The 20,980-nt window shown below is 42.6% G+C and overlaps 35 non-coding genes and 10 pseudogenes across 35 annotated transcripts; all 45 read left to right on the forward strand.

Moving 5' to 3' along the window:
- Positions 1 to 74: 74 nt before the first annotated feature.
- On the forward strand, positions 75 to 187 carry LOC135568221 (5S ribosomal RNA; annotated as a pseudogene).
- A 491-nt stretch (positions 188 to 678) lies between these two features.
- Positions 679 to 797, forward strand: LOC135568215 (5S ribosomal RNA; annotated as a pseudogene).
- A 230-nt stretch (positions 798 to 1,027) lies between these two features.
- LOC135568213 (5S ribosomal RNA) lies at positions 1,028 to 1,147 on the forward strand (annotated as a pseudogene).
- Positions 1,148 to 1,379: 232 nt separating this feature from the next.
- Positions 1,380 to 1,499, forward strand: LOC135568219 (5S ribosomal RNA; annotated as a pseudogene).
- Positions 1,500 to 1,861: 362 nt separating this feature from the next.
- LOC135568212 (5S ribosomal RNA) lies at positions 1,862 to 1,979 on the forward strand (annotated as a pseudogene).
- A 229-nt stretch (positions 1,980 to 2,208) lies between these two features.
- LOC135568178 (5S ribosomal RNA) lies at positions 2,209 to 2,327 on the forward strand. Its single transcript, XR_010462523.1, has one exon. It is a non-coding gene; the product is annotated as a 5S ribosomal RNA (ribosomal RNA).
- Positions 2,328 to 2,561: 234 nt separating this feature from the next.
- On the forward strand, positions 2,562 to 2,680 carry LOC135568181 (5S ribosomal RNA). Its single transcript, XR_010462526.1, has one exon. It is a non-coding gene; the product is annotated as a 5S ribosomal RNA (ribosomal RNA).
- Positions 2,681 to 2,911: 231 nt separating this feature from the next.
- Positions 2,912 to 3,030, forward strand: LOC135568182 (5S ribosomal RNA). Its single transcript, XR_010462527.1, has one exon. It is a non-coding gene; the product is annotated as a 5S ribosomal RNA (ribosomal RNA).
- A 235-nt stretch (positions 3,031 to 3,265) lies between these two features.
- Positions 3,266 to 3,384, forward strand: LOC135568183 (5S ribosomal RNA). Its single transcript, XR_010462528.1, has one exon. It is a non-coding gene; the product is annotated as a 5S ribosomal RNA (ribosomal RNA).
- Positions 3,385 to 3,618: 234 nt separating this feature from the next.
- Positions 3,619 to 3,737, forward strand: LOC135568184 (5S ribosomal RNA). Its single transcript, XR_010462529.1, has one exon. It is a non-coding gene; the product is annotated as a 5S ribosomal RNA (ribosomal RNA).
- A 235-nt stretch (positions 3,738 to 3,972) lies between these two features.
- On the forward strand, positions 3,973 to 4,091 carry LOC135568185 (5S ribosomal RNA). Its single transcript, XR_010462530.1, has one exon. It is a non-coding gene; the product is annotated as a 5S ribosomal RNA (ribosomal RNA).
- Positions 4,092 to 4,323: 232 nt separating this feature from the next.
- On the forward strand, positions 4,324 to 4,442 carry LOC135568186 (5S ribosomal RNA). Its single transcript, XR_010462531.1, has one exon. It is a non-coding gene; the product is annotated as a 5S ribosomal RNA (ribosomal RNA).
- Positions 4,443 to 4,673: 231 nt separating this feature from the next.
- LOC135568180 (5S ribosomal RNA) lies at positions 4,674 to 4,792 on the forward strand. Its single transcript, XR_010462525.1, has one exon. It is a non-coding gene; the product is annotated as a 5S ribosomal RNA (ribosomal RNA).
- Positions 4,793 to 5,027: 235 nt separating this feature from the next.
- Positions 5,028 to 5,146, forward strand: LOC135568187 (5S ribosomal RNA). Its single transcript, XR_010462532.1, has one exon. It is a non-coding gene; the product is annotated as a 5S ribosomal RNA (ribosomal RNA).
- Positions 5,147 to 5,381: 235 nt separating this feature from the next.
- LOC135568188 (5S ribosomal RNA) lies at positions 5,382 to 5,500 on the forward strand. The gene has a single exon (XR_010462533.1). It is a non-coding gene; the product is annotated as a 5S ribosomal RNA (ribosomal RNA).
- A 229-nt stretch (positions 5,501 to 5,729) lies between these two features.
- LOC135568190 (5S ribosomal RNA) lies at positions 5,730 to 5,848 on the forward strand. The gene has a single exon (XR_010462535.1). It is a non-coding gene; the product is annotated as a 5S ribosomal RNA (ribosomal RNA).
- Positions 5,849 to 6,079: 231 nt separating this feature from the next.
- LOC135568189 (5S ribosomal RNA) lies at positions 6,080 to 6,198 on the forward strand. The gene has a single exon (XR_010462534.1). It is a non-coding gene; the product is annotated as a 5S ribosomal RNA (ribosomal RNA).
- Positions 6,199 to 6,433: 235 nt separating this feature from the next.
- Positions 6,434 to 6,552, forward strand: LOC135568191 (5S ribosomal RNA). The gene has a single exon (XR_010462536.1). It is a non-coding gene; the product is annotated as a 5S ribosomal RNA (ribosomal RNA).
- A 233-nt stretch (positions 6,553 to 6,785) lies between these two features.
- LOC135568192 (5S ribosomal RNA) lies at positions 6,786 to 6,904 on the forward strand. Its single transcript, XR_010462537.1, has one exon. It is a non-coding gene; the product is annotated as a 5S ribosomal RNA (ribosomal RNA).
- A 236-nt stretch (positions 6,905 to 7,140) lies between these two features.
- Positions 7,141 to 7,259, forward strand: LOC135568193 (5S ribosomal RNA). The gene has a single exon (XR_010462538.1). It is a non-coding gene; the product is annotated as a 5S ribosomal RNA (ribosomal RNA).
- Positions 7,260 to 7,490: 231 nt separating this feature from the next.
- Positions 7,491 to 7,609, forward strand: LOC135568194 (5S ribosomal RNA). The gene has a single exon (XR_010462539.1). It is a non-coding gene; the product is annotated as a 5S ribosomal RNA (ribosomal RNA).
- Positions 7,610 to 7,840: 231 nt separating this feature from the next.
- On the forward strand, positions 7,841 to 7,959 carry LOC135568223 (5S ribosomal RNA). Its single transcript, XR_010462557.1, has one exon. It is a non-coding gene; the product is annotated as a 5S ribosomal RNA (ribosomal RNA).
- A 234-nt stretch (positions 7,960 to 8,193) lies between these two features.
- LOC135568195 (5S ribosomal RNA) lies at positions 8,194 to 8,312 on the forward strand. Its single transcript, XR_010462540.1, has one exon. It is a non-coding gene; the product is annotated as a 5S ribosomal RNA (ribosomal RNA).
- Positions 8,313 to 8,541: 229 nt separating this feature from the next.
- LOC135568214 (5S ribosomal RNA) lies at positions 8,542 to 8,659 on the forward strand (annotated as a pseudogene).
- Positions 8,660 to 8,891: 232 nt separating this feature from the next.
- LOC135568196 (5S ribosomal RNA) lies at positions 8,892 to 9,010 on the forward strand. The gene has a single exon (XR_010462541.1). It is a non-coding gene; the product is annotated as a 5S ribosomal RNA (ribosomal RNA).
- A 232-nt stretch (positions 9,011 to 9,242) lies between these two features.
- On the forward strand, positions 9,243 to 9,361 carry LOC135568197 (5S ribosomal RNA). Its single transcript, XR_010462542.1, has one exon. It is a non-coding gene; the product is annotated as a 5S ribosomal RNA (ribosomal RNA).
- A 233-nt stretch (positions 9,362 to 9,594) lies between these two features.
- On the forward strand, positions 9,595 to 9,713 carry LOC135568216 (5S ribosomal RNA; annotated as a pseudogene).
- A 231-nt stretch (positions 9,714 to 9,944) lies between these two features.
- LOC135568200 (5S ribosomal RNA) lies at positions 9,945 to 10,063 on the forward strand. The gene has a single exon (XR_010462545.1). It is a non-coding gene; the product is annotated as a 5S ribosomal RNA (ribosomal RNA).
- Positions 10,064 to 10,297: 234 nt separating this feature from the next.
- On the forward strand, positions 10,298 to 10,416 carry LOC135568198 (5S ribosomal RNA). The gene has a single exon (XR_010462543.1). It is a non-coding gene; the product is annotated as a 5S ribosomal RNA (ribosomal RNA).
- Positions 10,417 to 10,649: 233 nt separating this feature from the next.
- On the forward strand, positions 10,650 to 10,768 carry LOC135568199 (5S ribosomal RNA). The gene has a single exon (XR_010462544.1). It is a non-coding gene; the product is annotated as a 5S ribosomal RNA (ribosomal RNA).
- A 232-nt stretch (positions 10,769 to 11,000) lies between these two features.
- Positions 11,001 to 11,119, forward strand: LOC135568210 (5S ribosomal RNA). The gene has a single exon (XR_010462555.1). It is a non-coding gene; the product is annotated as a 5S ribosomal RNA (ribosomal RNA).
- A 230-nt stretch (positions 11,120 to 11,349) lies between these two features.
- Positions 11,350 to 11,468, forward strand: LOC135568179 (5S ribosomal RNA). Its single transcript, XR_010462524.1, has one exon. It is a non-coding gene; the product is annotated as a 5S ribosomal RNA (ribosomal RNA).
- A 234-nt stretch (positions 11,469 to 11,702) lies between these two features.
- On the forward strand, positions 11,703 to 11,821 carry LOC135568201 (5S ribosomal RNA). The gene has a single exon (XR_010462546.1). It is a non-coding gene; the product is annotated as a 5S ribosomal RNA (ribosomal RNA).
- Positions 11,822 to 12,056: 235 nt separating this feature from the next.
- Positions 12,057 to 12,175, forward strand: LOC135568202 (5S ribosomal RNA). Its single transcript, XR_010462547.1, has one exon. It is a non-coding gene; the product is annotated as a 5S ribosomal RNA (ribosomal RNA).
- Positions 12,176 to 12,410: 235 nt separating this feature from the next.
- Positions 12,411 to 12,529, forward strand: LOC135568203 (5S ribosomal RNA). Its single transcript, XR_010462548.1, has one exon. It is a non-coding gene; the product is annotated as a 5S ribosomal RNA (ribosomal RNA).
- A 232-nt stretch (positions 12,530 to 12,761) lies between these two features.
- On the forward strand, positions 12,762 to 12,880 carry LOC135568204 (5S ribosomal RNA). Its single transcript, XR_010462549.1, has one exon. It is a non-coding gene; the product is annotated as a 5S ribosomal RNA (ribosomal RNA).
- A 231-nt stretch (positions 12,881 to 13,111) lies between these two features.
- Positions 13,112 to 13,230, forward strand: LOC135568208 (5S ribosomal RNA). Its single transcript, XR_010462553.1, has one exon. It is a non-coding gene; the product is annotated as a 5S ribosomal RNA (ribosomal RNA).
- Positions 13,231 to 13,459: 229 nt separating this feature from the next.
- On the forward strand, positions 13,460 to 13,577 carry LOC135568217 (5S ribosomal RNA; annotated as a pseudogene).
- A 235-nt stretch (positions 13,578 to 13,812) lies between these two features.
- LOC135568205 (5S ribosomal RNA) lies at positions 13,813 to 13,931 on the forward strand. The gene has a single exon (XR_010462550.1). It is a non-coding gene; the product is annotated as a 5S ribosomal RNA (ribosomal RNA).
- A 233-nt stretch (positions 13,932 to 14,164) lies between these two features.
- On the forward strand, positions 14,165 to 14,283 carry LOC135568206 (5S ribosomal RNA). The gene has a single exon (XR_010462551.1). It is a non-coding gene; the product is annotated as a 5S ribosomal RNA (ribosomal RNA).
- Positions 14,284 to 14,514: 231 nt separating this feature from the next.
- LOC135568220 (5S ribosomal RNA) lies at positions 14,515 to 14,630 on the forward strand (annotated as a pseudogene).
- A 235-nt stretch (positions 14,631 to 14,865) lies between these two features.
- LOC135568211 (5S ribosomal RNA) lies at positions 14,866 to 14,984 on the forward strand. The gene has a single exon (XR_010462556.1). It is a non-coding gene; the product is annotated as a 5S ribosomal RNA (ribosomal RNA).
- A 157-nt stretch (positions 14,985 to 15,141) lies between these two features.
- Positions 15,142 to 15,260, forward strand: LOC135568207 (5S ribosomal RNA). Its single transcript, XR_010462552.1, has one exon. It is a non-coding gene; the product is annotated as a 5S ribosomal RNA (ribosomal RNA).
- A 230-nt stretch (positions 15,261 to 15,490) lies between these two features.
- On the forward strand, positions 15,491 to 15,607 carry LOC135568218 (5S ribosomal RNA; annotated as a pseudogene).
- Positions 15,608 to 15,847: 240 nt separating this feature from the next.
- Positions 15,848 to 15,966, forward strand: LOC135568209 (5S ribosomal RNA). Its single transcript, XR_010462554.1, has one exon. It is a non-coding gene; the product is annotated as a 5S ribosomal RNA (ribosomal RNA).
- Positions 15,967 to 20,980: the final 5,014 nt, after the last annotated feature.

Here is a 20,980-nt window from a genome sequence, read left to right on the forward strand (position 1 = left end):
ATGGTGAAAATGCAGCAGCTGTTAATCAGACTCACTTTGACTTTATATAGTGCACCAAGAGATAGTTTCTCAAAGCTTACGGCCACACTGTCCTGAGTACCCCTGATCTCGTCTGATCTCAGAAGCTAAGCAGGTCGGGCCTGGGACTTGGATGGAGACCGCCTGGGAATACCAGGTGCTGTAAGCATTTTGTCAACTCTTTGTCCGTTTTTCCCACAAGGCTGAAATATGTGCCCTCGCTTTGGAAATAAGTAAGCAAGGTTAGTTTGTATTTCATCCAACAATCTATTCTAAGTATGTACAAATTTTCTATTAGTGCCTCAGTCACCATCTAAGTGGGAATGTAATATTGTCAGACTCCTTGACTATATGTTTACTGCCAAGACAGTTTCTTGCGACCACTGTCTGGAGTAAGCCCAATTTAAATCGATCTCGGAAGCTAAGCAGGGTCGGGCTTGGTTAGTACTTGGATGGGAGACCAGCCTGGGAAGGCTGAAATATGTGCCGTCGCTTTGAATAGGTTAGTTTGTATTTCATCCAACAATCTGTGCTACAAATTATGGCTACAGTATATGCAATTTTGAGTGACACAAAGATTCTTATCTAAATGGTGAAAATGCAACAGCTGTTAATCAGACTCACTTTGACTTTATATAGTGCACCAAGAGATAGTTTCCGGCTTACGGCCACACTGTCCTGAGTACGCCTGATCTCGTCTGATCTCGGAAGCTATGCAGGGTCGGACTTGGTTAGTACTTGGATGGGAGACCGCCTGGGAATACCAGGTGCTGTAAGCATTTTGTCAACTCTTTGTCCGTTTTTTCCCACAAGGCTGAAATATGTGCCCTACGCTTTGAAATAAGTAAGCAAGGTTAGTTTGTATTTCATCCAACAATCTGTGCTACAAATTATGGCTACATTTTTCCACATTTGAGTGACACAAGATTCTTATCTAAATGGTGAAAATGCAACAGCTGTTAATCAGACTCACTTTGACTTTATATAGTGCACCAAGAGATAGTTTCTCGCTTACGGCCCACACTATCCTGAGTACGCCTGATCTCGTCTGATCTCGGAAGCTAAGCAGGGTCGGGCTTGGTTAGTACTTGGATGGGAGACCGCCTGGGAATACCAGGTGCTGTAAGCATTTTGTCAACTCTTTGTCCGTTTTTTTTCCCACAAGGCTGAAATATGTGCCCTCGCTTTGAAATAAGTAAGCAAGGTTAGTTTGTATTTCATCCAACAATCTGTGCTACAAATTATGGCTACAGTATGCAATTTTGAGTGACACAAAGATTCTTATCTAAATGGTGAAAATGCAACAGCTGTTAATCAGACTCACTTTGACTTTATATAGTGCACCAAGAGATAGTTTCTAGAACTACGGCCACACTGTCCTGAGTACGCCTGATCTCGTCTGATCTCGGAAGCTAAGCAGGGTCGGGCTTGGTTAGTACTTGGATGGGGAGACCGCCTGGGAATACCAGGTGCTGTAAGCATTTTGTCAACTCTTTGTCCATTTTTTCCCACAAGGCTGAAATATGTGCCCTCGCTTTGAAATAAGTAAGCAAGGTTAGTTTGTATTTCATCCAACAATCTGTGCTACAAATTATGGCTACAGAATTTTTTCCACCAGGTGATTCTTATCTGTGAAAATGCATTTTGTCACTTTGACTTTTAGGCCGGGTGGCACCAGAATTTTTTTCCCACAAGGCTGAAATATGTGCCCTGCTTTGAAATAATGGCTACAGAATTTTCCACATTTGGGTGACACAAAGATTCTTATCTAAATGGTGAAAATGCAGCAGCTGTTAATCAGACTCACTTTGACTTTATATAGTGCACCAAGAGATAGTTTCTCGCTTACGGCCACACTGTCCTGGTACGCCTGATCTCGTCTGATCTCGGAAGCTAAGCAGGGTCGGGCTTGGTTAGTACTTGGATGGGAGACCGCCTGGGAATACCAGGTGCTGTAAGCATTTGTCAACTCTTTGTCCGTTTTTCCCACAAGGCTGAAATATGTGCCCTCGCTTTGAAATAAGTAAGCAAGGTTAGTTTGTATTTCATCCAACAATCTGTGCTACAAATTATGGCTACAGTATATGCAATTTTGAGTGACACAAAGATTCTTATCTAAATGGTGAAAATGCAACAGCTGTTAATCAGACTCACTTTGACTTTATATAGTGCACCAAGAGATAGTTTCTCGCTTACGGCCACACTGTCCTGAGTACGCCTGATCTCGTCTGATCTCAGAAGCTAAGCAGGGTCGGGCCTGGTTAGTACTTGGATGGGAGACCGCCTGGGAATACCAGGTGCTGTAAGCATTTTGTCAACTCTTTGTCCGTTTTTCCCACAAGGCTGAAATATGTGCCCTCGCTTTGAAATAAGTAAGCAAGGTTAGTTTGTATTTCATCCAACAATCTGTGCTACAAATTATGGCTACAGAATTTTTTCCACATTTTGAGTGACACAAAGATTCTTATCTAAATGGTGAAAATGCAACAGCTGTTAATCAGACTCACTTTGACTTTATATAGTGCACCAAGAGATAGTTTCTCGCTTACGGCCACACTGTCCTGAGTACGCCTGATCTCGTCTGATCTCGGAAGCTAAGCAGGGTCGGGCTTGGTTAGTACTTGGATGGGAGACCGCCTGGGAATACCAGGTGCTGTAAGCATTTTGTCAACTCTTTGTCCGTTTTTTCCCACAAGGCTGAAATATGTGCCCTCGCTTTGAAATAAGTAAGCAAGGTTAGTTTGTATTTCAGCCAACAATCTGTGCTACAAATTATGGCTACAGTATATGCAATTTTGAGTGACACAAAGATTCTTATCTAAATGGTGAAAATGCAACAGCTGTTAATCAGACTCACTTTGACTTTATATAGTGCACCAAGAGATAGTTTCTTGCTTACGGCCACACTGTCCTGAGTACGCCTGATCTCGTCTGATCTCGGAAGCTAAGCAGGGTCGGGCTTGGTTAGTACTTGGATGGGAGACCGCCTGGGAATACCAGGTGCTGTAAGCATTTTGTCAACTCTTTGTCCGTTTTTTCCCACAAGGCTGAAATATGTGCCCTCGCTTTGAAATAAGTAAGCAAGGTTAGTTTGTATTTCATCCAACAATCTGTGCTACAAATTATGGCTACAGAATTTTTTCCACATTTTGAGTGACACAAAGATTCTTATCTAAATGGTGAAAATGCAACAGCTGTTAATCAGACTCACTTTGACTTTATATAGTGCACCAAGAGATAGTTTCTCGCTTACGGCCACACTGTCCTGAGTACGCCTGATCTCGTCTGATCTCGGAAGCTAAGCAGGGTCGGGCTTGGTTAGTACTTGGATGGGAGACCGCCTGGGAATACCAGGTGCTGTAAGCATTTTGTCAACTCTTTGTCCGTTTTTTCCCACAAGGCTGAAATATGTGCCCTCGCTTTGAAATAAGTAAGCAAGGTTAGTTTGTATTTCATCCAACAATCTGTGCTACAAATTATGGCTACAGAATTTTTCCACATTTTGAGTGACACAAAGATTCTTATCTAAATGGTGAAAATGCAACAGCTGTTAATCAGACTCACTTTGACTTTATATAGTGCACCAAGAGATAGTTTCTCGCTTACGGCCACACTGTCCTGAGTACGCCTGATCTCGTCTGATCTCGGAAGCTAAGCAGGGTCGGGCTTGGTTAGTACTTGGATGGGAGACCGCCTGGGAATACCAGGTGCTGTAAGCATTTTGTCAACTCTTTGTCCGTTTTTTCCCACAAGGCTGAAATATGTGCCCTCGCTTTGAAATAAGTAAGCAAGGTTAGTTTGTATTTCATCCAACAATCTGTGCTACAAATTATGGCTACAGATTTTTTTCCACATTTTGAGTGACACAAAGATTCTTATCTAAATGGTGAAAATGCAACAGCTGTTAATCAGACTCACTTTGACTTTATATAGTGCACCAAGAGATAGTTTCTCGCTTACGGCCACACTGTCCTGAGTACGCCTGATCTCGTCTGATCTCGGAAGCTAAGCAGGGTCGGGCTTGGTTAGTACTTGGATGGGAGACCGCCTGGGAATACCAGGTGCTGTAAGCATTTTGTCAACTCTTTGTCCGTTTTTTTCCCACAAGGCTGAAATATGTGCCCTCGCTTTGAAATAAGTAAGCAAGGTTAGTTTGTATTTCATCCAACAATCTGTGCTACAAATTATGGCTACAGTATATGCAATTTTGAGTGACACAAAGATTCTTATCTAAATGGTGAAAATGCAACAGCTGTTAATCAGACTCACTTTGACTTTATATAGTGCACCAAGAGATAGTTTCTCGCTTACGGCCACACTGTCCTGAGTACGCCTGATCTCGTCTGATCTCGGAAGCTAAGCAGGGTCGGGCTTGGTTAGTACTTGGATGGGAGACCGCCTGGGAATACCAGGTGCTGTAAGCATTTTGTCAACTCTTTGTCCGTTTTTTCCCACAAGGCTGAAATATGTGCCCTCGCTTTGAAATAAGTAAGCAAGGTTAGTTTGTATTTCATCCAACAATCTGTGCTACAAATTATGGCTACAGTATATGCAATTTTGAGTGACACAAAGATTCTTATCTAAATGGTGAAAATGCAACAGCTGTTAATCAGACTCACTTTGACTTTATATAGTGCACCAAGAGATAGTTTCTCGCTTACGGCCACACTGTCCTGAGTACGCCTGATCTCGTCTGATCTTAGAAGCTAAGCAGGGTCGGGCCTGGTTAGTACTTGGATGGGAGACCGCCTGGGAATACCAGGTGCTGTAAGCATTTTGTCAACTCTTTGTCCGTTTTTTCCCACAAGGCTGAAATATGTGCCCTCGCTTTGAAATAAGTAAGCAAGGTTAGTTTGTATTTCAGCCAACAATCTGTGCTACAAATTATGGCTACAGAATTTTTTCCACATTTTGAGTGACACAAAGATTCTTATCTAAATGGTGAAAATGCAACAGCTGTTAATCAGACTCACTTTGACTTTATATAGTGCACCAAGAGATAGTTTCTCGCTTACGGCCACACTGTCCTGAGTACGCCTGATCTCGTCTGATCTCGGAAGCTAAGCAGGGTCGGGCTTGGTTAGTACTTGGATGGGAGACCGCCTGGGAATACCAGGTGCTGTAAGCATTTTGTCAACTCTTTGTCCGTTTTTTCCCACAAGGCTGAAATATGTGCCCTCGCTTTGAAATAAGTAAGCAAGGTTAGTTTGTATTTCATCCAACAATCTGTGCTACAAATTATGGCTACAGAATTTTTTCCACATTTTGAGTGACACAAAGATTCTTATCTAAATGGTGAAAATGCAACAGCTGTTAATCAGACTCACTTTGACTTTATATAGTGCACCAAGAGATAGTTTCTCGCTTACGGCCACACTGTCCTGAGTACGCCTGATCTCGTCTGATCTCGGAAGCTAAGCAGGGTCGGGCTTGGTTAGTACTTGGATGGGAGACCGCCTGGGAATACCAGGTGCTGTAAGCATTTTGTCAACTCTTTGTCCGTTTTTCCCACAAGGCTGAAATATGTGCCTCGCTTTGAAATAAGTAAGCAAGGTTAGTTTGTATTTCATCCAACAATCTGTGCTACAAATTATGGCTACAGTATATGCAATTTTGAGTGACACAAAGATTCTTATCTAAATGGTGAAAATGCAACAGCTGTTAATCAGACTCACTTTGACTTTATATAGTGCACCAAGAGATAGTTTCTTGCTTACGGCCACACTGTCCTGAGTACGCCTGATCTCGTCTGATCTCGGAAGCTAAGCAGGGTCGGGCTTGGTTAGTACTTGGATGGGAGACCGCCTGGGAATACCAGGTGCTGTAAGCATTTTGTCAACTCTTTGTCCGTTTTTTCCCACAAGGCTGAAATATGTGCCCTCGCTTTGAAATAAGTAAGCAAGGTTAGTTTGTATTTCATCCAACAATCTGTGCTACAAATTATGGCTACAGTATATGCAATTTTGAGTGACACAAAGATTCTTATCTAAATGGTGAAAATGCAACAGCTGTTAATCAGACTCACTTTGACTTTATATAGTGCACCAAGAGATAGTTTCTCGCTTACGGCCACACTGTCCTGAGTACGCCTGATCTCGTCTGATCTCAGAAGCTAAGCAGGGTCGGGCCTGGTTAGTACTTGGATGGGAGACCGCCTGGGAATACCAGGTGCTGTAAGCATTTTGTCAACTCTTTGTCCGTTTTTTCCCACAAGGCTGAAATATGTGCCCTCGCTTTGAAATAAGTAAGCAAGGTTAGTTTGTATTTCATCCAACAATCTGTGCTACAAATTATGGCTACAGAATTTTTTCCACATTTTGAGTGACACAAAGATTCTTATCTAAATGGTGAAAATGCAACAGCTGTTAATCAGACTCACTTTGACTTTATATAGTGCACCAAGAGATAGTTTCTCGCTTACGGCCACACTGTCCTGAGTACGCCTGATCTCGTCTGATCTCGGAAGCTAAGCAGGGTCGGGCTTGGTTAGTACTTGGATGGGAGACCGCCTGGGAATACCAGGTGCTGTAAGCATTTTGTCAACTCTTTGTCCGTTTTTCCCACAAGGCTGAAATATGTGCCCTCGCTTTGAAATAAGTAAGCAAGGTTAGTTTGTATTTCATCCAACAATCTGTGCTACAAATTATGGCTACAGAATTTTTCCACATTTTGAGTGACACAAAGATTCTTATCTAAATGGTGAAAATGCAACAGCTGTTAATCAGACTCACTTTGACTTTATATAGTGCACCAAGAGATAGTTTCTCGCTTACGGCCACACTGTCCTGAGTACGCCTGATCTCGTCTGATCTCGGAAGCTAAGCAGGGTCGGGCTTGGTTAGTACTTGGATGGGAGACCGCCTGGGAATACCAGGTGCTGTAAGCATTTTGTCAACTCTTTGTCCGTTTTTTTCCCACAAGGCTGAAATATGTGCCCTCGCTTTGAAATAAGTAAGCAAGGTTAGTTTGTATTTCATCCAACAATCTGTGCTACAAATTATGGCTACAGAATTTTTTCCACATTTTGAGTGACACAAAGATTCTTATCTAAATGGTGAAAATGCAACAGCTGTTAATCAGACTCACTTTGACTTTATATAGTGCACCAAGAGATAGTTTCTCGCTTACGGCCACACTGTCCTGAGTACGCCTGATCTCGTCTGATCTCGGAAGCTAAGCAGGGTCGGGCTTGGTTAGTACTTGGATGGGAGACCGCCTGGGAATACCAGGTGCTGTAAGCATTTTGTCAACTCTTTGTCCGTTTTTTCCCACAAGGCTGAAATATGTGCCCTCGCTTTGAAATAAGTAAGCAAGGTTAGTTTGTATTTCATCCAACAATCTGTGCTACAAATTATGGCTACAGTATATGCAATTTTGAGTGACACAAAGATTCTTATCTAAATGGTGAAAATGCAACAGCTGTTAATCAGACTCACTTTGACTTTATATAGTGCACCAAGAGATAGTTTCTCGCTTACGGCCACACTGTCCTGAGTACGCCTGATCTCGTCTGATCTCGGAAGCTAAGCAGGGTCGGGCTTGGTTAGTACTTGGATGGGAGACCGCCTGGGAATACCAGGTGCTGTAAGCATTTTGTCAACTCTTTGTCCGTTTTTTCCCACAAGGCTGAAATATGTGCCCTCGCTTTGAAATAAGTAAGCAAGGTTAGTTTGTATTTCAGCCAACAATCTGTGCTACAAATTATGGCTACAGTATATCCAATTTTGAGTGACACAAAGATTCTTATCTAAATGGTGAAAATGCAACAGCTGTTAATCAGACTCACTTTGACTTTATATAGTGCACCAAGAGATAGTTTCTCGCTTACGGCCACACTGTCCTGAGTACGCCTGATCTCGTCTGATCTCGGAAGCTAAGCAGGGTCGGGCCTGGTTAGTACTTGGATGGGAGACCGCCTGGGAATACCAGGTGCTGTAAGCATTTGGCAACTCTTTGTCCGTTTTTTCCCACAAGGCTGAAATATGTGCCCTCGCTTTGAAATAAGTAAGCAAGGTTAGTTTGTATTTCATCCAACAATCTGTGCTACAAATTATGGCTACAGAATTTTTTCCACATTTTGAGTGACACAAAGATTCTTATCTAAATGGTGAAAATGCAACAGCTGTTAATCAGACTCACTTTGACTTTATATAGTGCACCAAGAGATAGTTTCTCGCTTACGGCCACACTGTCCTGAGTACGCCTGATCTCGTCTGATCTCGGAAGCTAAGCAGGGTCGGGCTTGGTTAGTACTTGGATGGGAGACCGCCTGGGAATACCAGGTGCTGTAAGCATTTTGTCAACTCTTTGTCCGTTTTTCCCACAAGGCTGAAATATGTGCCCTCGCTTTGAAATAAGTAAGCAAGGTTAGTTTGTATTTCATCCAACAATCTGTGCTACAAATTATGGCTACAGTATATGCAATTTTGAGTGACACAAGATTCTTATCTAAATGGTGAAAATGCAACAGCTGTTAATCAGACTCACTTTGACTTTATATAGTGCACCAAGAGATAGTTTCTCGCTTACGGCCACACTGTCCTGAGTCGCCTGATCTCGTCTGATCTCGGAAGCTAAGCAGGGTCGGGCTTGGTTAGTACTTGGATGGGAGACCGCCTGGGAATACCAGGTGCTGTAAGCATTTTGTCAACTCTTTGTCCGTTTTTCCCACAAGGCTGAAATATGTGCCCTCGCTTTGAAATAAGTAAGCAAGGTTAGTTTGTATTTCAGCCAACAATCTGTGCTACAAATTATGGCTACAATTTTTTCCACATTTTGAGTGACACAAAGATTCTTATCTAAATGGTGAAAATGCAACAGCTGTTAATCAGACTCACTTTGACTTTATATAGTGCACCAAGAGATAGTTTCTCGCTTACGGCCACACTGTCCTGAGTACGCCTGATCTCGTCTGATCTCGGAAGCTAAGCAGGGTCGGGCTTGGTTAGTACTTGGATGGGAGACCGCCTGGGAATACCAGGTGCTGTAAGCATTTTGTCAACTCTTTGTCCGTTTTTCCCACAAGGCTGAAATATGTGCCCTCGCTTTGAAATAAGTAAGCAAGGTTAGTTTGTATTTCATCCAACAATCTGTGCTACAAATTATGGCTACAGAATTTTTCCACATTTTGAGTGACACAAGATTCTTATCTAAATGGTGAAAATGCAACAGCTGTTAATCAGACTCACTTTGACTTTATATAGTGCACCAAGAGATAGTTTCTCGCTTACGGCCACACTGTCCTGAGTACGCCTGATCTCGTCTGATCTCGGAAGCTAAGCAGGGTCGGGCTTGGTTAGTACTTGGATGGGAGACCGCCTGGGAATACCAGGTGCTGTAAGCATTTTGTCAACTCTTTGTCCGTTTTTCCCACAAGGCTGAAATATGTGCCCTCGCTTTGAAATAAGTAAGCAAGGTTAGTTTGTATTTCATCCAACAATCTGTGCTACAAATTATGGCTACAGAATTTTATGCAATTTTGAGTGACACAAAGATTCTTATCTAAATGGTGAAAATGCAACAGCTGTTAATCAGACTCACTTTGACTTTATATAGTGCACCAAGAGATGGTTTCTCGCTTACGGCCACACTGTCCTGAGTACGCCTGATCTCGTCTGATCTCGGAAGCTAAGCAGGTTCGGGCTTGGTTGATACTTGGATGGGAGACCGCCTGGGAATACCAGGTGCTGTAAGCATTTTGTCAACTCTTTGTCCGTTTTTTCCCACAAGGCTGAAATATGTGCCCTCGCTTTGAAATAAGTAAGCAAGGTTAGTTTGTATTTCATCCAACAATCTGTGCTACAAATTATGGCTACAGTATATGCAATTTTGAGTGACACAAAGATTCTTATCTAAATGGTGAAAATGCAACAGCTGTTAATCAGACTCACTTTGACTTTATATAGTGCACCAAGAGATGGTTTCTCGCTTACGGCCACACTGTCCTGAGTACGCCTGATCTCGTCTGATCTCAGAAGCTAAGCAGGGTCGGGCCTGGTTAGTACTTGGATGGGAGACCGCCTGGGAATACCAGGTGCTGTAAGCATTTGTCAACTCTTTGTCCGTTTTTTCCCACAAGGCTGAAATATGTGCCCTCGCTTTGAAATAAGTAAGCAAGGTTAGTTTGTATTTCATCCAACAATCTGTGCTACAAATTATGGCTACAGAATTTTTTCCACATTTTGAGTGACACAAAGATTCTTATCTAAATGGTGAAAATGCAACAGCTGTTAATCAGACTCACTTTGACTTTATATAGTGCACCAAGAGATAGTTTCTCGCTTACGGCCACACTGTCCTGAGTACGCCTGATCTCGTCTGATCTCGGAAGCTAAGCAGGGTCGGGCTTGGTTAGTACTTGGATGGGAGACCGCCTGGGAATACCAGGTGCTGTAAGCATTTTGTCAACTCTTTGTCCGTTTTTTCCCACAAGGCTGAAATATGTGCCTCGCTTTGAAATAAGTAAGCAAGGTTAGTTTGTATTTCATCCAACAATCTGTGCTACAAATTATGGCTACAGAATTTTTCCACATTTTGAGTGACACAAAGATTCTTATCTAAATGGTGAAAATGCAACAGCTGTTAATCAGACTCACTTTGACTTTATATAGTGCACCAAGAGATAGTTTCTCGCTTACGGCCACACTGTCCTGAGTACGCCTGATCTCGTCTGATCTCGGAAGCTAAGCAGGGTCGGGCTTGGTTAGTACTTGGATGGGAGACCGCCTGGGAATACCAGGTGCTGTAAGCATTTTGTCAACTCTTTGTCCGTTTTTTTCCCACAAGGCTGAAATATGTGCCCTCGCTTTGAAATAAGTAAGCAAGGTTAGTTTGTATTTCATCCAACAATCTGTGCTACAAATTATGGCTACAGTATATGCAATTTTGAGTGACACAAAGATTCTTATCTAAATGGTGAAAATGCAACAGCTGTTAATCAGACTCACTTTGACTTTATATAGTGCACCAAGAGATAGTTTCTCGCTTACGGCCACACTGTCCTGAGTACGCCTGATCTCGTCTGATCTCGGAAGCAAAGCAGGGTCGGGCTTGGTTAGTACTTGGATGGGAGACCGCCTGGGAATACCAGGTGCTGTAAGCATTTGGCAACTCTTTGTCCGTTTTTTCCCACAAGGCTGAAATATGTGCCCTCGCTTTGAAATAAGTAAGCAAGGTTAGTTTGTATTTCATCCAACAATCTGTGCTACAAATTATGGCTACAGTATTTGCAATTTTGAGTGACACAAAGATTCTTATCTAAATGGTGAAAATGCAACAGCTGTTAATCAGACTCACTTTGACTTTATATAGTGCACCAAGAGATAGTTTCTCGCTTACGGCCACACTGTCCTGAGTACGCCTGATCTCGTCTGATCTCGGAAGCTAAGCAGGGTCGGGCCTGGTTAGTACTTGGATGGGAGACCGCCTGGGAATACCAGGTGCTGTAAGCATTTTGTCAACTCTTTGTCCGTTTTTTCCCACAAGGCTGAAATATGTGCCCTCGCTTTGAAATAAGTAAGCAAGGTTAGTTTGTATTTCATCCAACAATCTGTGCTACAAATTATGGCTACAGAATTTTTCCACATTTTGAGTGACACAAAGATTCTTATCTAAATGGTGAAAATGCAACAGCTGTTAATCAGACTCACTTTGACTTTATATAGTGCACCAAGAGATAGTTTCTCGCTTACGGCCACACTGTCCTGAGTACGCCTGATCTCGTCTGATCTCGGAAGCTAAGCAGGGTCGGGCTTGGTTAGTACTTGGATGGGAGACCGCCTGGGAATACCAGGTGCTGTAAGCATTTTGTCAACTCTTTGTCCGTTTTTTTCCCACAAGGCTGAAATATGTGCCCTCGCTTTGAAATAAGTAAGCAAGGTTAGTTTGTATTTCATCCAACAATCTGTGCTACAAATTATGGCTACAGAATTTTTCCACATTTTGAGTGACACAAAGATTCTTATCTAAATGGTGAAAATGCAACAGCTGTTAATCAGACTCACTTTGACTTTATATAGTGCACCAAGAGATAGTTTCTCGCTTACGGCCACACTGTCCTGAGTACGCCTGATCTCGTCTGATCTCGGAAGCTAAGCAGGGTCGGGCTTGGTTAGTACTTGGATGGGAGACCGCCTGGGAATACCAGGTGCTGTAAGCATTTTGTCAACTCTTTGTCCGTTTTTTCCCACAAGGCTGAAATATGTGCCCTCGCTTTGAAATAAGTAAGCAAGGTTAGTTTGTATTTCATCCAACAATCTGTGCTACAAATTATGGCTACAGATTTTTTTCCACATTTTGAGTGACACAAAGATTCTTATCTAAATGGTGAAAATGCAACAGCTGTTAATCAGACTCACTTTGACTTTATATAGTGCACCAAGAGATAGTTTCTCGCTTACGGCCACACTGTCCTGAGTACGCCTGATCTCGTCTGATCTCGGAAGCTAAGCAGGGTCGGGCTTGGTTAGTACTTGGATGGGAGACCGCCTGGGAATACCAGGTGCTGTAAGCATTTTGTCAACTCTTTGTCCGTTTTTTCCCACAAGGCTGAAATATGTGCCCTCGTTTTGAAATAAGTAAGCAAGGTTAGTTTGTATTTCATCCAACAATCTGTGCTACAAATTATGGCTACAGAATTTTTCCACATTTTGAGTGACACAAAGATTCTTATCTAAATGGTGAAAATGCAACAGCTGTTAATCAGACTCACTTTGACTTTATATAGTGCACCAAGAGATAGTTTCGCTTACGGCCACACTGTCCTGAGTACGCCTGATCTCGTCTGATCTCGGAAGCTAAGCAGGGTCGGGCTTGGTTAGTACTTGGATGGGAGACCGCCTGGGAATACCAGGTGCTGTAAGCATTTTGTCAACTCTTTGTCCGTTTTTTCCCACAAGGCTGAAATATGTGCCCTCGCTTTGAAATAAGTAAGCAAGGTTAGTTTGTATTTCATCCAACAATCTGTGCTACAAATTATGGCTACAGTATATGCAATTTTGAGTGACACAAAGATTCTTATCTAAATGGTGAAAATGCAACAGCTGTTAATCAGACTCACTTTGACTTTATATAGTGCACCAAGAGATAGTTTCTCGCTTACGGCCACACTGTCCTGAGTACGCCTGATCTCGTCTGATCTTAGAAGCTAAGCAGGGTCGGGCTTGGTTAGTACTTGGATGGGAGACCGCCTGGGAATACCAGGTGCTGTAAGCATTTTGTCAACTCTTTGTCCGTTTTTTCCCACAAGGCTGAAATATGTGCCCTCGCTTTGAAATAAGTAAGCAAGGTTAGTTTGTATTTCATCCAACAATCTGTGCTACAAATTATGGCTACAGTATATGCAATTTTGAGTGACACAAAGATTCTTATCTAAATGGTGAAAATGCAACAGCTGTTAATCAGACTCACTTTGACTTTATATAGTGCACCAAGAGATGGTTTCGCCACGGCCACACTGTCCTGAGTACGCCTGATCTCGTCTGATCTCAGAAGCTAAGCAGGGTCGGGCCTGGTTAGTACTTGGATGGGAGACCGCCTGGGAATACCAGGTGCTGTAAGCATTTTGTCAACTCTTTGTCCGTTTTTTCCCACAAGGCTGAAATATGTGCCCTCGTTTTGAAATAAGTAAGCAAGGTTAGTTTGTATTTCATCCAACAATCTGTGCTACAAATTATGGCTACAGAATTTTTTCCACATTTTGAGTGACACAAAGATTCTTATCTAAATGGTGAAAATGCAACAGCTGTTAATCAGACTCACTTTGACTTTATATAGTGCACCAAGAGATAGTTTCTCGCTTACGGCCACACTGTCCTGAGTACGCCTGATCTCGTCTGATCTCGGAAGCTAAGCAGGGTCGGGCTTGGTTAGTACTTGGATGGGAGACCGCCTGGGAATACCAGGTGCTGTAAGCATTTTGTCAACTCTTTGTCCGTTTTTTCCCACAAGGCTGAAATATGTGCCCTCGCTTTGAAATAAGTAAGCAAGGTTAGTTTGTATTTCATCCAACAATCTGTGCTACAAATTATGGCTACAGAATTTTTCCACATTTGAGTGACACAAAGATTCTTATCTAAATGGTGAAAATGCAACAGCTGTTAATCAGACTCACTTTGACTTTATATAGTGCACCAAGAGATAGTTTCTCGCTTACGGCCACACTGTCCTGAGTACGCCTGATCTCGTCTGATCTCGGAAGCTAAGCAGGGTCGGGCTTGGTTAGTACTTGGATGGGAGACCGCCTGGGAATACCAGGTGCTGTAAGCATTTTGTCAACTCTTTGTCCGTTTTTTCCCCAAAGGCTGAAATATGTGCCTCGCTTTGAAATAAGTAAGCAAGGTTAGTTTGTATTTCATCCAACAATCTGTGCTACAAATTATGGCTACAGTATATGCAATTTTGAGTGACACAAAGATTCTTATCTAAATGGTGAAAATGCAACAGCTGTTAATCAGACTCACTTTGACTTTATATAGTGCACCAAGAGATAGTTTCACAAACTACGGCACTGTCCTGAGTACGCCTGATCTCGTCTGATCTTAGAAGCTAAGCAGGGTCGGGCCTGGTTAGTACTTGGATGGGAGACCGCCTGGGAATACCAGGTGCTGTAAGCATTTTGTCAACTCTTTGTCCGTTTTTTCCCACAAGGCTGAAATATGTGCCCTCGCTTTGAAATAAGTAAGCAAGGTTAGTTTGTATTTCATCCAACAATCTGTGCTACAAATTATGGCTACAGAATTTTTTCCACATTTTGAGTGACACAAAGATTCTTATCTAAATGGTGAAAATGCAACAGCTGTTAATCAGACTCACTTTGACTTTATATAGTGCACCAAGAGATAGTTTCTCGCTTACGGCCACACTGTCCTGAGTACGCCTGATCTCGTCTGATCTCAGAAGCTAAGCAGGGTCGGGCCTGGTTAGTACTTGGATGGGAGACCGCCTGGGAATACCAGGTGCTGTAAGCATTTTGTCAACTCTTTGTCCGTTTTTTCCCACAAGGCTGAAATATGTGCCCTCGCTTTGAAATAAGTAAGCAAGGTTAGTTTGTATTTCATCCAACAATCTGTGCTACAAATTATGGACTCACTTTGACTTTATATAGTGCACCAGAGATAGTTTCTCGCTTACGGCCACACTGTCCTGAGTACGCCTGATCTCGTCTGATCTCGGAAGCTAAGCAGGGTCGGGCTTGGTTAGTACTTGGATGGGAGACCGCCTGGGAATACCAGGTGCTGTAAGCATTTGTCAACTCTTTGTCCGTTTTCCCACAAGGCTGAAATATGTGCCCTCGCTTTGAAATAAGTAAGCAAGGTTAGTTTGTATTTCATCCAACAATCTGTGCTACAAATTATGGCTACAGTATATGCAATTTTGAGTGACACAAAGATTCTTATCTAAATGGTGAAAATGCAACAGCTGTTAATCAGACTCACTTTGACTTTATATAGTGCACCAAGAGATAGTTTCCAAACTTTACGGCCACACTGTCCTGAGTACGCCTGATCTCGTCTGATCTCGGAAGCTAAGCAGGGTCGGGCCTGGTTAGTACTTGGATGGAGACGCCTGGGAATACCAGGTGCTGTAAGCATTTGTCAACTCTTTGTCCGTTTTTTCCCACAAGGCTGAAATATGTGCCCTCGCTTTGAAATAAGTAAGCAAGGTTAGTTTTTGTATTTCATCCAACAATCTGTGCTACAAATTATGGCTACAGTATATGCAATTTTCCACATTTTGAGTGACACAAAGATTCTTATCTAAATGGTGAAAATGCAACAGCTGTTAATCAGACTCACTTTGACTTTATATAGTGCACCAAGAGATGGTTTAAACTTATGGCCACACTGTCCTGAGTACGCCTGATCTCGTCTGATCTCGGAAGCTAAGCAGGGTCGGGCCTGGTTAGTACTTGGATGGGAGACCGCCTGGGAATACCAGGTGCTGTAAGCATTTGTCAACTCTTTGTCCGTTTTTTTCCCACAAGGCTGAAATATGTGCCCTCGCTTTGAAATAAGTAAGCAAGGTTAGTTTGTATTTCATCCAACAATCTGTGCTACAAATTATGGCTACAGTATATGCAATTTTGGTGACACAAGATTCTTATCTAAATGGTGTCAGATTCTCGTTTGCTTCACCCTTGTCCGTCCTGTCGTAATCTGCCTCTTCATCAGATGCTGACGTGTGATCAGGTACCTCTGTCCTCTACAACCCGTGCCTACCCGGAGAGACCAGCAGTCTGTTGCCACCCTAACCCTGCTATTCTCCTCTGCTGCTGAAGGGGACTCTCCTGTAAAGATCAGAGGACTTTATGATTTATTTGTCGCCCTCTCTGCGGGTTGTCTATTTTGTCAACCGATACATACAGATTACCGACCATTTCGAATCTCACCATACCTTCTCTGCTATGCAATCTGGTTTCAGAGCTGGTCATGGGTGCACCTCAGCCACGCTCAAGGTCCTAAACGATATCTTAACCGCCATCGATAAAAACATTACTGTGCAGCCGTATTCATTGATCTGGCCAAGGCTTTCGACTCTGTCAACCACCACATCCTTATCGGCAGACTCGACAGCCTTGGTTTCTCAAATGATTGCCTCGCCTGGTTCACCAACTACTTCTCTGATAGAGTTCAGTGTGTCAAATCGGAGGGTCTGCTGTCCGGACCTCTGGCAGTCTCTATGGGGGTGCCACAGGGTTCAATTCTTGGACCGACTCTCTTCTCTGTATACATCAATGATGTTGCTCTTGCTGCTGGTGAGTCTCTGATCCACCTCTACGCAGACGACACCATTCTGTATACTTCCGGCCCTTCTTTGGACACTGTGTTAACAACCCTCCAGGCAAGCTTCAATGCCATACAACTCTCCTTCCGTGGCCTCCAATTGCTCTTAAATACAAGTAAAACTAAATGCATGCTCTTCAACCGATCGCTACCTGCACCTACCCGCCTGTCCAACATCACTACTCTGGACGGCTCTGACTTAGAATACGTGGACAACTACAAATACTTAGGCGTCTGGTTAGACTGTAAACTCTCCTTCCAGACCCATATCAAACATCTCAATCCAAAGTTAAATCTAGAATTGGCTTCCTATTTCGCAACAAAGCATCCTTCACTCATGCTGCCAAACATACCCTTGTAAAATTGACCATCCTACCAATCCTCGACTTTGGCGATGTCATTTACAAAATAGCCTCCAATACCCTACTCAACAAATTGGATGCAGTCTATCACAGTGCTATCCGTTTTGTCACCAAAGCCCCATATACTACCCACCATTGCGACCTGTACGCTCTCGTTGGCTGGCCCTCGCTTCATACTCGTCGCCAAACCCACTGGCTCCATGTCATCTACAAGACCCTGCTAGGTAAAGTCCCCCTTATCTCAGCTCGCTGGTCACCATAGCATCTCCCACCTGTAGCACACGCTCCAGCAGGTATATCTCTCTAGTCACCCCCAAAACCAATTCTTTCTTTGCCGCCTCTCTCCTTCCAGTTCTCTGCTGCCAATGACTGGAACGAACTACAAAAATCTCTTAAATTGGAAACACTTATCTCCCTCACTAGCTTTAAACACCAACTGTCAGAGCATCTTACAGATTACTGCACCTGTACATAGCCCACCTATAATTTAGCCCAAACAACTACCTCTTTCCTAACTGTATTTAATTTATTTATTTATTTTGCTCCTTTGCACCCCATTATTTTTATTTCTACTTTGCACATTCTTCCATTGCAATACTACCATTCCAGTGTTTTACTTGCTATATTGTATTTACTTTGCCACCATGGCCTTTTTTGCCTTTACCTCCCTTCTCACCTAATTTGCTCACATTGTATATAGACTTGTTTTTTTTTTTTACTGTATTATTGACTGTATGTTTGTTTTACTCCATGTGTAACTCTGTGTCGTTGTATGTGTCGAACTGCTTTGCTTTATCTTGGCCAGGTCGCAATTGTAAATGAGAACTTGTTCTCAACTTGCTTACCTGGTTAAATAAAGGTGAAATAAAATAAATAAATAAAAAACATCTGAAGAGGATTTATTACATTACATTACATTTAAGTCATTTAGCAGACGCTCTTATCCAGAGCCTTCCCTGTGTTTGGACATTAAAAGACTCTGTTTCTGTTAAACCGCTTTTGGGTCCTCACTCACCTGCATAACACTAACATTCTCTGGTAATCAAAAGGCAGAGCGAGGTGCATAGACAGAGATAGATAATGAGAGAGAGACCTACAGATAGGAGAGAGAGAGAGAGTGTTTTAGCGAGTTAGCAGAGTTTAGACAGAGCTCAGTCTGGGTTGGTACCAGACCTTCAGAAGGCTGTCTGATGAGCCAATAGTACATTAGGTCAGATGGGGTTGAGCATCTTCCAAATGAAGAAATGTTTCAAATTAGACACAGCTCCCTCCTGTCCCAGGTTGAGAGAGACGTTAATGTCAGAGATATTTCACTCCTAGTACGAACTCAGTCATTCCCCTGTAATGCACCCACACATACTGTAATGAGTTTCATTACACTCATATGTAAATACATGCTCATATACATTAGTTAAACCACTTTCATTCTACAGCGCTCTCTCTCTCTCTCTCTCTCTCTCTCTATCCATCCATCTCTCTCTCTTTCTCTCTATCCTCTCTCTCTATCCATCTCTCTCTCTCTCTCTCTCTCTCTCTCTCTCTCTCTAATGGTAGTACTAAAAGTCCTCATTGTTAATGTTAGCAGCACAGCACACAGATGCTCGTCAGGAATAGAAACCAGGAACACTTAATGGGAACACACACACACACACACACACACACACACACACACACATAGCTTAACAACCTCTTTCTCATCTACAATTCAAATCAGCCCAATACAAATTATTCCAGCACAAATTCTCAATTAATTTTATGCACAGTGTATGAAATGTGGGCTGCACACTGTTCCATGCTAAAACACAGGAGCTAAATTTCCAGGAAGCGGGAGGATAATAGCACGCCTCTGGGCCTGTGTTAGTGTTAGCATTTCAAAATGAGCTACACGGCTAAACAAGCAAGACCTCCACCAGCTAGAGCTGCCTCATCTGTTTACAGCAGGACAACCTATTTGTGTGTGTGTGTGTGTGTGTGTGTGTGTGTGTGTGTGTGTGTGTGTGTGTGTGTGTGTGTGTGTGTGTGTGTGTGCGTGCGTGCGTGCGTGCGTGCGTGCGTGCGTGCGTGCGTGCGTGTGAAGGAGGGGAGATGTGAATGCCAGTTATTAATCTATGAGACAGCAAATCATATTTGTGGTGGGCTCTATTAACCAGAGAAGCTGAGAGCTAAATTACATCACAAATGTAGATGTCATTTATATGGTAATTTATATGGTAATTAGCTCACCAACTCAGACACACACACACAGTACACATACACTCACAGGAACACACACACACAGTATACATACACACACAGGAACACACACACACGCACACACAGGAACACACAGACAGGAACACACACACCACATGAGTACATGCAAATACCTACGGAGACACACACACACACACAGTACACATACACACATGAACACAGACACACACAGTACACATACACACATGAACACAGACACACACAGTACACATACACACATGAACACAGACACACACAGTACACATACACACATAAGAACACACACACACACACAGTACACATACACACACACACACACGTGTACATGCAAATACCTACAGAGACACACACACACACACCCCTCCTCTTAATGGCAGATCACAATACACTTTCACTGTGAACGCTTGACATCAGACCCAGTGTTTATTCATGCCCTTCCCTCCATCTCTCCCTAGGAGACAATCTATCACTACTGGTATTATTCCTCCTTAGCAATGTGGGGGACGAGGACATCTGTTCAGTTGAATTTCAATACATATTAAACGCTTGGAGGCGGTGTCAGAAAATGACAGTTCATACTGTATGGTGTCTATAGCAACAACATGTTGTTCATACTGTATGGTGTCTATAGCAACAACCTGTTGTTCAAACTGTATTGTGTGTATAGCAACAACATGTTGTTCAAACTGTATGGTGTCTATAGCAACAACATGTTGTTCATACTGTATGGTGTCTATAGCAACAACATGTTGTCCATACTGTATGGTGTCTATAGCAACAACATGTTGTTTATACTGTATGGTGTCTATAGCAGCAACCTGTTGTTTATACTGTATGGTGTCTATAGCAACAACATGTTGTTCATACTGTATGGTGTCTATAGCAACAACATGTTGTTTATACTGTATGGTGTCTATAGCAACAACCTGTTGTTCAAACTGTATGGTGTCTATAGCAACAACATGTTGTTCATACTGTATGGTGTCTATAGCAACAACATGTTGTTCATACTGTATGGTGTCTATAGCAACAACACCTTGTTCATACTGTATGGTGTCTATAGCAACAACATGTTTTTCATACTGTATGGTGTCTATAGCAACAACATGTTGTTCATACTGTATGGTGTCTATAGCAACCACATGTTGTTCATACTGTATGGTGTCTATAGCAACAACATGTTGTTCATACTGTATGGTGTCTATAGCAACAACATGTTTTTCATACTGTATGGTGTCTATAGCAACAACACGTTGTTCATACTGTATGGTGTCTATAGCAACAACATGTTTTTCATACTGTATGGTGTCTATAGCAACAACACATTGTTCATACTGTATGGTGTCTATAGCAACAACACGTTGTTCATACTGTACGGTGTCTATAGCAACAACATGTTTTTCATACTGTATGGTGTCTATAGCAACAACATGTTGTTCATACTGTATATGTTGGCAGTCGACACAAGAATCCTAGAGATCAGTGGTTCCCAAACTTATTTATAGTCCCGTACCCCTTCAAACACTCACCCTCCAGCTGTACCCCTCTAGCACCAGGGTCAGCTGTACCCCCTCTAGCACCAGGGTC

The sequence above is a fragment of the Oncorhynchus nerka genome, unplaced genomic scaffold (assembly GCF_034236695.1).
Source record: "Oncorhynchus nerka isolate Pitt River unplaced genomic scaffold, Oner_Uvic_2.0 unplaced_scaffold_1646, whole genome shotgun sequence".
In the NCBI taxonomy this organism is placed as follows: Eukaryota; Metazoa; Chordata; class Actinopteri; order Salmoniformes; family Salmonidae; genus Oncorhynchus; species Oncorhynchus nerka.